The following is a 13583-nucleotide window of genomic DNA, read 5'->3' on the forward strand; positions in this document are numbered from 1 at the left end:
GAGGCACTGAGTTTGAAGGTAGGCCTGGAAATACATCCACAGGTACACTTCCAATTGACTCAAATTATGTCAATTAGCCTATCAGAAGCTTCTAAAGCCATGACATCATGTTTAAAGGCACAGTCAACTAAGTGTATGTAAACTTCTGACCCACTGGAATTGTGATATAGTGAATTATAAGTGAAATAATCTGTTTGTAAAGAATTGTTGTCATGCACAAAGTAGATGTCCTAACCGACTTGCCAAAACTATAGTTTGTTAACAAGAAATTTGTGGAGTGGTTGAAAAACGAGTTTCAATGACTCCAACCTAAGTGTACGTAATCTTCCGACTTCAACTGTATATGACATGTAATAACTAGTAAGCACACAGACTGTGTTTAAAACCCTGCTGTTAATATACAGTCGTGGTCAAAAGTTTGGAGAATGACACAAATATAAATGTTCTAAGTCTGCTGCCTCAGTTATGATGGAAATTTGCATATACTCCAGACTGTTATGAAGAGTGATCAGATGAATTGCAATTAATTGCATTTTAACATGAAAATGAACTTAATCCCCCAAAAACATTTCCACTGCATTTCAGCTCTGCCACAAAAGGACCAGCTGACATCATGCCAGTGATTCTCTCGTTAACACAAGTGAGTGTGTTGACGAGGACAAGGCTGGAGATCACCCTGTCATGCTGATTGAGTTAGAATAACAGACTGGAAGCTTTAAAAAGGAGGGTGGTGCTTGAAATCATTGTTCTTCCTCTGCTAACCATGGTTACCTGCAAGGGAACACGTGCCGTCATCATTGATTTGCACAAAAATGGCTTCACAGGCAAGGATATTGCTGCTAGTAAGATTGCACCTAAATCAACCATTTATCGGATCATCAAGAACTTCAAGGAAAGAGGTTCAATTGTTGTGAAATAGGCTTCAGGGCAGCCAAGAAAATCCATCAAGCGCCAGGACCGTCTCCTAAAGTTGATTCAGCTGCGGGATCAGGGCACCACCAGTGCAGAGCATGCTCAGGAACAGACTGATATTCTGCAAAAGGTACAGGGATTGAACTGCTGAGGACTGGGGTAAAGTCATTTTCTCTGATGAATCCCCTTTCCGATTGTTTGGGGCATCCGGAAAAAAGCTTGTCCGGAGAAGACAAGGTGAGCGCTACCATCAGTCCTGTGTCATGCCAACAGTAAAGCATCCTGAGACCATTCATGTGTGGGGTTTCTTCTCAGCCAAGGGAGTGGGCTCACTCACAATTTTGCCTAAGAACACAGCCATGAATAAAGAATGGTAACAACACATCCTCAGAGAGCAACTTCTCCCAACCATCCAAGAACAGTTAGGTGACGAACAATGCCTTTTCCAGCATGATGGAGCACCTTGCCATAAGGCAAAAGTGATAACTAAGTGGCTCGGGGAACAAAACATCGAAATGTTGGGTCCATGGGCCAGGAAACTCCCAGACCTTAATCCCATTGAGAACTTGTGGTCAATCCTCAAGAGGCGGGTGGACAAACAAAAACCCACCAATTCTGACAAACACCAAGCATTGATTAGGCAAGAATGGGCTGCCATCAGTCAGGATGTGGCCCAGAAGTTAGTTGACAGCATGCCATTGCAGAGGTCTTGAAATAGAAGTGTCAACACTGCAAATATTAACTCATTGCATAAACTTAATGTAATTGTCAATAAAAGCCTTTGACACTTATGGAATGCTTGTAATTATACTTCAGTATACCATAGTAACATCTGAGAAAAATATCTAAAAACACTAAAGCAGCAAACTTTGTGGTTTGTTTGTTTGCTAGCAAGCTACCGAGGCGGCTGATGAGTCCGTGTTGAAAAAGCGTCCTGTCCACTGGAGGAAACAGCTCTTGAAAGACTCACATCGTCATCTGCTGACGGGAGTGGGTAAAGCAGTTTGGGAAAATATTCACTACATTGTGTTCATTCTGCCAAACAATATCATGTCATTTCAAAATAAGGTGAGCTGGATGGTAGACGGGGTTGATCATGGTGATGGTGAGTTGGATGGTAGACAGGGTTGATCATGGTGATGGTGAATTGTCCTCAGACATTGTTATCAGTCTTCAGATCCCTCTAGCTTGCTCGCTAAGCAAACCAAAGAAATCTACCTGCCAACATTTCTGTAATCTCTGGTGAACAGACTTAACTGGTATCATAGCATCTGTCAACAGACTGTGGGACGGCAGCGACTTAAGGGACTTTTCTGACCACATCCCAACTAGTCAACATGTTAAACGGACCCTTGCCTTAACCCTAACGATAGACTTGCAGAGAGATGGGGAGGAGCTACCGCCCTGCTTTCTCTGAGCTGACCAATCCTGTTGTTGGGAAACACCCACACCATTATGTTGTTGGGGTACGTACGCCCACACCATTCAAACACAGACTATTTCACTCACATTGCAATTAATAGAAATCTGGAAATAATGGATAGTTAGTTTTCAGAGGGTGGACCCCTTGTTGACAGTACATCAAATTACACTAAGGAAGGCCACATTAAGAACGCTTGAGGTGGCAAAACTCACCCTGTAGGGCTTCTCTCCGGTGTGTGTACACTAGTCTACCATTAACTGGACTGAGCTAACAAAAGTGGAAAGGTTACCCACCAGTGTGGTGTTTTCTCTTGTGTCTAGCCAAGTGCCCTGACTGAGTGAAAATCTTCCCACATTGATCACAGCTATAAGGTTTCTCTCCTGTGTGTGTTCTCTTGTGTTGTAGAAGTCCTTTTGAAGTGGTTAAGCTCATTCCACAGTCTGAGCAGTGGTAAGGCTTCTCTCCTGTGTGTATTCTCTTGTGTTCAACCAGGCTTCCTGACTGAGTGAATCTCTTCCCACAATGATCACAGCTGTAAGGCTTCTCTCCTGTGTGTATTCTCTTGTGTCTAGCCAGGTGTCCTGACCGAGTGAATCTCTTCCCACACTGATCACAACCAAAAGGCTTCTCTCCTGTGTGTGTTCTCTGGTGTACTAGAAGTCCGTTTGAAGTGGTTAAGCTCATTCCACAGTCTGAGCAGTGGTAAGGCTTCTCTCCTGTGTGTATTCTCTTGTGTTCAACCAGGCTTCCTGACTGAGTGAATCTCTTCCCACACTGATGACAACCAAAAGGCTTCTCTCCTGTGTGTACTCTCTGGTGTACTAGAAGTCCGTTTGAAGTGGTTAAGTTCATTCCACAGTCTGAGCAGTGGTAAGGCTTCTCTCCTGTGTGTATTCTCTTGTGTAAAGCCAGGCTTCCTGACTGAGTGAATCTCTTTCCACACTGATCACAACCAAAAGGCTTCTCTCCTGTGTGTGTTCTCTGGTGTACTAGAAGTCCGTTTGAAGTGGTTAAGCTCTTTCCACAGTCTGAGCAGTGGTAAGGCTTCTCTCCTGTGTGTATTCTCTTGTGTGTTTTAAGATTTGCTGAAGAGGTGAAACTCTTTCCACAGTCAAAGCAGCGGTGAGGTTTCTTCCCTGTAAGTCTCTGCTGGTGTTTCTTGAGGTGTTCTGATCTGGAGAGACTCTTCTCTACCTCGTCAGTATCATGATGTCGGTTAGCTTCCCCAGATGATAAGCCCCTTGTACTGAGAGAGCGACGGTTAGGGCTGTCCCCTGTGAAACAAAGACAGACAGTTAGTTGTATTTAATGGTAATTAAGGACATCTAGGGAGTGTCCCAAAATAAATGTATGTAAGAGCATAAACCCACTCAGTCCCGGTGTTTTCCTGCAGTCGACCAGCAGCACAGACACCCTCTTCAGACCCAGCAGTAAGTTACCAGGAGAGGCACGACCTGGGGACCCCAAGAGGGGGAGGGGGGAGGAGGGTTGGAGGGAGAGGGAGGAGGGGGGTGGGATAGGTGTTTCCTGAAAATCCCAAAAAGAGGGTAGTGGAGTTCTCATGTTAGTACACTGAGGGTAAAACAACACAACAATGGTATGATGAGGTCTTGCATTTAAATGGGGACGGCCACAACGGAGTGGAAACAATGCCCCCTTGCTGTTTAAGACTTAATGGACACCAAATACATTTTTTCCAAACTCTGCTTCTTCATTCCGGACCGTTGAACAACAGGAGTTACCAAACCACAGAAAATGAAAAATGTGGTTTTCAACAATGGGTTTATGATATAGTTTGCAACTTGTAAACGATTACCCATTCCTAAAAGAGAGTACCACTTTCACAGCATGTTAAAAATAATACACATTGTCTGTTTGCTTGCTACGCAGATTTGCAGCGCTCAAATATTGTAACTGTATGTAACACGCACAATATGAACCCGGGGCTCCCACGGGAGAAACCAATATCTTACACTTCAGACCAATAGGACATTCCCTATCGGGAAAAAGGGCAAATTGATTTAGCTTATTTTTATTTTAGACACCAATTACGTTTCTATGTGAGAATTCCAAGAATATTTTTGGGCATTGCTGGCGATGGAATCAGCAAATAACCAAAGGGATGGAAGTATAGACAGCGTTCCTTGATGTGATCTACAGGATATTTGATCTGATCTACAGGATATGCATCAGAGACTATTTTGAAATCATAACCTAATATAATACATTGCCTTTAGAACGTCTGCACTCCCTTGAATCTTTTTCACATTTTGTTACGTTACAATATGTGATTTAAATATATTAAATTATTATTTTTTGTAATTGATGTGCTAATTTAAAATGTCAATGTGGCTTTGGATAGTTGGATAGTTGATGCTACGTTGGAAAGCTTTATGTTTATGACAGTTTGCGATAGAACACATGAAAAAAAGGGTGGGTTTCATGTTTTGGCTGATAAATGTACTAAAATGTAATAACATCCAGTACCAGTCAAAAGTTTGGACACCTACACATTCAAGATTTTTATTTTTACTATTTTCTACATTGTAGAATAATAATGAAGACATCAAAACTATGAAATAACACATATGGAATGATGTTGTAACCAACAAAGTGTTAAACAAATCAAATATATATTCCAGGTGACTACATCATGAAGCTGATTGCGAGAATGCCAAGACTGGGCAAAGCTGTCATCAAGGCAAAGGGTGGCTATTTGAAGAATCTCAAACATCACATATATTTTCATTTGTTTAACACTTTCTTGGTTACTACATCATTCCTTAAGTGTTCTTTCATAGGTTTTGATGTCTTCACTATTATTCTACAATGTAAAAAATAGTAAAAATAAAGAAAAACCCTTGAATGAGTAGGTGTGTCCAAACTTTTGACTGGTACTGTATATATTTATTTCCACTTTCAAATGGTACAACAAAGACGTTTGGAGGTAGAGGGCAGCGGGCTCCGACAGAGATCATTGCAGCAAGGTCCGTATTTTTCATGTTGAGGGCTGTCAAACAGAAAACATGGTGATAAATATACTTGTCCCGCAGATTATTTGGAAACGGTGTCTTTCTGCTGTGTATGCGTTAGCCTAGCTATTGTACTAAAAGCACCTCTGTCACATTATTCACACACTAGCCTACAAGGCTACCTATGAATGGGCGAATAAATCACGTGGCAGTTATCTTTCCAAGGAAATTCACTTAAATATAATTAGGCTATAGTTTACTACAGTGTCTGTTAATAGAAAGAAGTTGGGGACGCTCAACCAACGTGAGTCGAGGTGAAATCCCAAAATGTGATTATCAATATAAAGCAAAAGGCGCAACATGGGGAACGAGAGTTGAGTCTTCTCCTTTTCAATATATATTAATTATCCATTTATTTGTCTCTGACTGAAAATATTCCCGATCCTAAAAGATAGGCTATATCCTACGTGCAAAACATAGGTCAAGAGAAAGTGCAACGGACCGCTCATCTTTCTTGCTGTTTCAAGTTCAGCAGCCATACCTCTCCTCTCCTAGTTCAGCAGCCATACCTCTCCTGTCCTAGTTCAGCAGCCATACCTCTCCTGTCCTAGTTCAGCAGCCATACCTCTCCTCTCCTAGTTCAGCAGCCATACCTCTCCTCTGCTAGTTCAGCAGCCATACCTCTCCTCTCCTAGTTCAGCAGCCATACCTCTCCTGTCCTAGTTCAGCAGCCATACCTCTCCTCTCCTAGTTCAGCAGCCATACCTCTCCTGTCCTAGTTCAGCAGCCATACCTCTCCTGTCCTAGTTCAGCAGCCATACCTCTCCTCTCCTAGTTCAGCAGCCATACCTCTCCTCTCCTAGTTGGGCGTGCCAGATTAGGTCTCAATTATATAGAGTAGTCTATATATGAATGGACAGATAAGCACGGCAGTTATCTTCCCAAGGAAATTAACTTCCTAAATATTATTAAGCCACCCAGACACGTCAAAGATGTTCACAATAATCCCCAATAATGACCACCTTTAACCCTGTACATTTGACTATTCGCAATAATCCACAATAATGACCACCTGCAACCCTGTACATGTGACTATTCGCAATAATGACCCCTTGCAACCCTGTACATGTGACTATTCGCAATAATCCCAAATATTGACCACCTGCAACCCTGTACATGTGACTATTCCCAAAAATCAACAATAATGACCACCTGCAACCCAGTACATGTGACTATTCACAGTAATCCACAATAATGACAAACCTGCAACCCAGTACATGTGACTATTCGTAATAATCGACAATGACCACCTGCAACCCAGTACATGTGACTATTCACAGTAATCCCCAATAATGACAAATCTGCAACCCTGTACATGTGACAATAATCCACAATAATGACACCCTGCACATGTGACTATTCCCAAAAATCAAGAATAATGACCACCTGCAACCCTGTACATGTGACTATTCACAGTAATCCCCAATAATGACCACCTGCAACCCTGTACATGTGACTATTCGTAATAATCCACAATAATGACAAACATGCAACCCTGTACATGTGACTATTCGTAATAATCCACAATAATGACAAACATGCAACCCTGTACATGTGATAATTCACAATAATGACCACCTGCAAACCTGTACATGTGACTATTCCCAAAAATCAACAAAAATGACCACCTGCAACCCAGTGCATGTGACTTTTCACAGTAATCCACAATAATGACAAACCTGCAACCCTGTACATGTGACTATTCACAATAATCAACAATAATGACCACCCGCAACCCTGAATATGTGACTATTCATAATAATAACCAATAATGACCACCTGCAACCCTGTACATGTGACTATTCCCAAAAATCGAGAATAATGACCACCTGTAACCCTGTACATGTAACTATTCGTGATAAACCACAATAATGACCACCTGCAAACCTGTACATTTGACTATTTGCAATAATCCACAATAATGACCACCTGCAATCCTGTACATGTGACTATTCACAATAATGACCTGCAACCCTGTACATGTGACTAGTTTTTCATACTGGCCCCCCATGGGAATCGAACCCACAACCCTGCCGTTGCAAACGCCATGCTCTACCAACTGAGCTACATCCCTGCCGGCCATTCCCTCCCCTACCCTGGACGATGCAGTGCAGTGCAGGGCGATGCAGTGCCTTAGACCACAGTGACAACCTGCAACCCTGTACATGTGACTATTCACAATAATCCACAATAATGACCTAAATGACAGAGTGAAAGGAGAATATAAATATTCCAGAACATCCATCTTGTTTGCAACAAGGCAGTAAAGTAATACTGCTAAAAAATTAACAGGGCAAATGAATACACTTTTTGGGCCTAAATGCAAAGCCTTAAGTTTGGGGCAAATCCAACATAGCATCACTGAGTAACTGCCTCCTTTTCAAGCATGGTGATGGCTGCATCATGGTAAGGAAAGGCTTGACATCATCAAAGACTGGGGAGTTTTACAGGATGAAACGAAACGGGAGATCCTAGAGGAAAGACTGCTTGAGTCTGCTTTACACCAGACACTGGGAGAGGAACTCACCTTTCAGCAAGACCGTAACCTACAACACTAAGCCACATCTAAATCTGTGGGAAGCTAAAAGGCTAGCTTGCTTACAGTTTTTAGCAAGCTGCTAGTGGAGTAGCCTACAGCCAACTGGCAAGCTGCTAGTAGAGTAGCCTACAGCCAACTGGCAAGCTGCTAGTGGAGTAGCCTACAGCCAACTGGCAAGCTGCTAGTGGAGTAGCCTACAGCCAACTGGTAAGCTGCTAGTGGAGTAGCCTACAGCCAACTGGTAAGCTGCTAGTGGTGTAGCCTACAGCCAACTGGCAAGCTGCTAGTGGAGTAGCCTACAGCCAACTGGCAAGCTGCTAGTGGAGTAGCCTACAGCCAACTGGCAAGCTGCTAGTGGAGTAGCCTACAGCCAACTGGTAAGCTGCTAGTGGAGTAGCCTACAGCCAACTGGCAAGCTCCAACTAGCTGCATTGTACCGATAAGTCATTGGTAGTGCATTATTGTTTGCTTTCCGGGAAATGCATTGTATTGGCATGAGGAAGTGTTATTATGGTAATTAGCAACTGTTTTGTATTGTTGGGTATTGTGCATGTAACTGTGTAGCGTTGTCAATACTTGCTATTTATGAATTGTCCATGTTTGTAAAGCGGCGCAGTAGCCTGTATTCTTGCTGCAAGACAGCCGTGCGTGGCTGCAAATACATTGTGTGTAATTGTACTATCGATTATTATCCATCCTGTGTTATCAGCAAGCGAAAATAGTTGTGCCCCCTTAGTCATTTCTGATGCCCCCATGCTGAGTTCATCCTGCCGCCGGGCCTGGCTACGAGTAACCAGCTAAACTACACAAATGATTTTCCAAAAGTCAAGGACCATTAAATGCGCCCAGTGTAGAAGCAGAAAGTAGGCCACAAAGACCCTTATAAAAATGATTAAATTAATCAAAACTCACCTGATTCATTGTAGAAACGTGTGTTTATGGTCGATTGCAGAGTTCAGGCGAAGTTAACTAGATGTTTATCTCTAGTCTACGGACCTTTTAGATCAGGGAGGTAGAGGACCGAGACGTTATATTTCAACATGATAAGACAAAATGGAGAATAGAGAACATGTGACTCCACCTTCACTTCCGTTCGAATGAAAAATAGGACTTCCGCCAACATACAAATAATAATACAGCAGTAGTCTGCTTAGCTCATTTTCAAAAGTTACAGTCCGATATCATTTTAACATTCCTCCTTTGTTCAATCATGTTGTCTGGTGTTCTACTCTGCACGGAGCGTAAAGTCACAAGAGAAAAGAGCCAGGCTCCGCCTTCACTTCCGTTCAACTGAAACGTTGGGATTCGGCCAACATTCAAATAATACTCAGTGGAAGCCTTCTGCTTTGTAACTATTCAAAGTTAACGCAGTTTCTCTGGACCCCGCAAGGTTGGACTTTGGGCTTCTCTAATATTAAAATAAAATAGAATGTTTCAGATACTCAACCGATCGCTGAATCGTGCTGAAATAGCGACATGTCTATGCGGCTGCATGCCTAATTAATCGATGATAGGGTTCCTGTGGTGCAAGAGCATGTAAAGCTTTGCTTTAGCTAATGGATAAAGGTTTATTGGTAGGCCTCTATTTGGTCGTCATTTTACCATGTTTACATTTTAGTAATTTAGCAGACGCTCTTATCCAGAGCGACTTACAATTACTGAGTGCATTTTTTAAAATATATACTGGCCCCCGTGGGAATCGAACCCACAACCCTGGCGTTGCAAAACGCCATGCTCTACCAACTGAACTACACGGGGCTTAATGTTTCACGAAATCTATACACGGTGTCATAATGCTGCAATTTCTTTAGACTGCTGGCTGGTTGCAGTAATGTCATTACTTGTTCAGTAATTAAAGCTGGACATTCAAACATTGCAGATTTTTTAATAAATTGTCCATGCATACTAATCAGCTACCAATTGATTTTTTAAAATAATATACAACTGTCCTGTAGCTGCTACCTGAACCTGCATGACATGAACCCTCCTCGTGCTCTCTCCCAGCTTGGATAGAACGCTGTTGTGCGTAAAACCAGTCTATTAATGCCAAATAATACTGTCAGCACGCCCTCGAAACATTAGCTTACTAGGGATTGTTTCATTATTCAGTGTACTATCTATAGCTACTGTGCCTTCAGAATGGATTCATACCCCTTGACTTATTCCACATTTTGTTGTGTCTCTCCCAGCTTGGATAGAACACCGTTGTGCATAAATATTGTAGCTCCTCCAGTGACAGGCATGAGGCAAGAGGTCTTGATTTGAATACAGGGCTTTAATGCTGGTCAACCCGTGAGAACTGGTTTAAAGAAAGAAAAAATACATTAACAAAATAATGCCATATGCATGTCTCACACATCTGGCGTTATAATCAAGCTCATACAGCTAGACACTTTATGTACACCAAAAAATGACGCACGTAAACACAAACACCCTCATAGCAAAATAAATAGTCAACAAACCTCATTGCTGCTTATCACACAGAGGTGCTAAATATCCTTTTAAATGTCCTTTATCTTCTTCTGTATACTTTCTTTGTAAGTATGCACTTAAACACGATAACAGTGGAAAAATAATTCGCTTTTTTGCGGTAAAGTTTTCTCGGTGCGTCGCTAAAGGCGCTCGGGTGACAACACTTGGGCGGAACCAATAATTAGTTCCGTCTTGCTGTAAACGTACAATTCAGAAGAAATTAAATAATAAAAAGTGCAAATACATGAAATAAACTAAAGTGCTAATACATGAAATAAACTGGTGACAGAGGCAGTTACACTCCCACCAAATCACAAGTGATTTCTTAAAACTTGGAGACAAACCTACTGCATGAATAAATTAAATGAAACTCTGTCCTAATAAACAGCTAATAAACTGTGTGTGAGTGTATGATAGAACCATCAGTCTGCTTCTAGCAATGTAACTGTTTTCTGAATGGGTCTCTCCAGGTAAACAGGTTTGGCTGTACGCTTTCCTCTTCCATCCAGGGAGGAGTCACTGATGAGTAACTTGAGTCTCCTCACTCTTTCATCACTTCCAGGATACACCTCGATGACTCTTGCTAGCTTCCATTGGTTTTGTGGTGTGGCAGCATCTTGTAACAGAACAATGTCACCGACCTTTGCATTTCTGCGATCTTTGGTACACTCTCTCATGATAGTGCTTGACGAGCAATGCAGAAACATGACTGTCTCTAGGAAGTACTGCTGGATGCCTCACATGTGGATGTAGGGCAGCATTAGCTAAGCGGCCTCCTACTCTGATTACACCTTGATCATCCAGGAACGGACATAGTTTGTGCAACTGGTTGGCTTTGTCTTTGACCTTTGTCTCCTTATGATGTCTAAGGCGTTGAATTTCTTGAGAGAGAGTTGCTTCCTGGACCATCTTGATTATGGTCAGCTCCGCCTCTTTCCTTTCCTCCAAGTTCGAGGCCTCACAGGACTTTGGCTTGAGACCTTTGATTTCCTTAGCACGGCGCTTGAGTCTGGCAACAGCCTTCACCATTCTTGCCAAGTCTGAGAACTTGTGTAGACGATCTAAAATTGTTTTTGCTTCTTCTGCCTGAGTGTCATGAACCTGAGCTTTCTTGACCTCTGGGTCACTGCTCTCGATCTCTCCCACCATGACAACTCCAGTTGGTAGCTCTTTTTGCCAAAGAAGGTCTGGACCTGTGAACCAGTTAGAAGCTGTGAGTTGTTCTGCTGTGACACCCCTTGAGGCGTGGTCAGCTGGGTTGTCTTCTGAAGCTACATATCTCCATTGTCTGGCCTCTGTGCTTAGCTTGATGCGTTCAACTCTATTTGCTACAAAAACATGAAATCTTCTGGCTTCATTACTGATGTATCCAAGTACAGCCTTTGAGTCAGTCCAGAAACATTCTTGTTGGCAGTCTATTTCTAGTTCTTTCTTGAGCATGTCACTGGTCCGGACTGCTACCACTGCTGCTGACAGCTCGAGTCTTGGTATGGTCGTGACTTTAGTAGGAGCAATTCTTGACTTTCCCATGACCAAGGAGCAGTGGACCTCACCTGATGTACTGACTGCTCTTAGATACGAGCACTCTCCATAGCCTGACACGCTGGCGTCAGAGAAGTGGTGGAGCTCATAATGCTGGACCTTGAAGCTTGATGGCAGATAGTATCTTTGGATTCTCACACCAGCCAAGTTTTTTAGATCTTGCAACCAAGACTCCCACAGGGGTCAAAGGTCATCAGGCAAAGGATCATCCCAACTGAGCTTGTCACGACACATCTGCTGCAGGATCTGCTTTCCTACCAGGATGAAGGGTGCCACAAATCCAAGTGGGTCGTACACCGAGGCAACTGTGGACAAGACCCCTCTGCGGGTAAGTGGATTTTCTTTTGACAACCACGCTGAACTGCAGCTCATCAGAAGTCACACACCACTGTACTCCTAGTGCTCTTTCCATGTGTGGTTCTCCCAACATCATGGTCAGGTCCTTGACGGCTTTAGCACACTCTTCCTCAGGAATTGTGGCTAAGACTGCTTTGCTGTTGGAGATGAACTTGTGCAATCAAAGTTTGCCTGTGCGACAAAGCTCTCTTGCTTCCTTCACTAGTTGGATTGCTTGGTTTTCAGATTCTACACTTGCCAATCCATCATCGACGTAGAAGTTCTTCTGGATGAACCTGATGGTTTCTTCTCTAAAGCGTCCTTGTCCTTGAGCGGCAAGGTGCTTCAGGCCATAGTTAGCACATCCAGGTGATGAAGCTGCACCGAACAAGTGGACCTTCATTCGATAGATGGAGGGCTGGGCTTTAAGATCTCCATCCTTCCACCACAAGAATCTGAGGTAATCTTGGTCCTCTGGCTTAACATGGAACTGGTGGAACATACGTTCTATGTCACACATAACTGCCACACGACCCTTTCTGAACCGACACAAAACTCCCACTAAGGTGTTTGTTAACTCTGGGCCAGTCAGGAGATGGTCATTCAAGGCTGTCCCTTGAAACCTTACAGAGCAGTCAAAAACGACACGGATCTTACCGGGCTTTTGGGGATGATACACCCCATGGTGGGGGATGTACCACGCTGGGGTCTTGCTAATATCCTCTTCAGGGACAAGCTCAGCGTCTCCACAAGCTATTGTCTCATCCATAAAGGTCTTATAGTCTCTGCAGTACTGCTCATTTCCCTTTAACTTCTTCTCCAGACATCTGAGACGGTGGATGCCACATACCTTGTTATCTGGTAAGTTTGGTCTTCCTTTCTTGAAGGGAAGTGGCATTTCATAGTGCCCATCATCCTTGAGTCTGATGCCACTCTCCATAATTGACATGAACTGGAGATCCTCTTGAGAAAGGTGTTCATCTTCTGAAGCCCTTTCTACAAAATCAGATTCCAACACCTTGATGACGTCTGTTGGAAGGACTACTTCTTTGATCTGTGTTCTACAGACATAGTGCACTTCGTTTGGGAGATTTGGAAGAACTGATGTCACTTGCTTCACAATGACTTGATGGCTTATTACAAAGGCATCTCCAAAGTCAAGACATGGGTTGCCATAGCCGACTACACTCCAACCCAAGTCTGTTCTCTGAGCAAAGGGCTCAGTTTCTTCTCCAGCAACCACTTGTCTTGGTACAAGAGCTTGAGGACAGTTGTAGCCAATTAGTAGGCTGATGTCACAGCTCTGCAGAGGAGCAATTTCATCTGC

At 43.1% G+C, this 13583-nt stretch overlaps 1 pseudogene; it reads right to left on the reverse strand.

The window, feature by feature from the left end:
• Nucleotides 1-10408: 10408 nt before the first annotated feature.
• LOC123488409 lies at nucleotides 10409-12810 on the reverse strand (annotated as a pseudogene).
• Nucleotides 12811-13583: the final 773 nt, after the last annotated feature.

The sequence above is a fragment of the Coregonus clupeaformis genome, unplaced genomic scaffold (assembly GCF_020615455.1).
Source record: "Coregonus clupeaformis isolate EN_2021a unplaced genomic scaffold, ASM2061545v1 scaf2277, whole genome shotgun sequence".
Taxonomy (NCBI): Eukaryota; Metazoa; Chordata; class Actinopteri; order Salmoniformes; family Salmonidae; genus Coregonus; species Coregonus clupeaformis.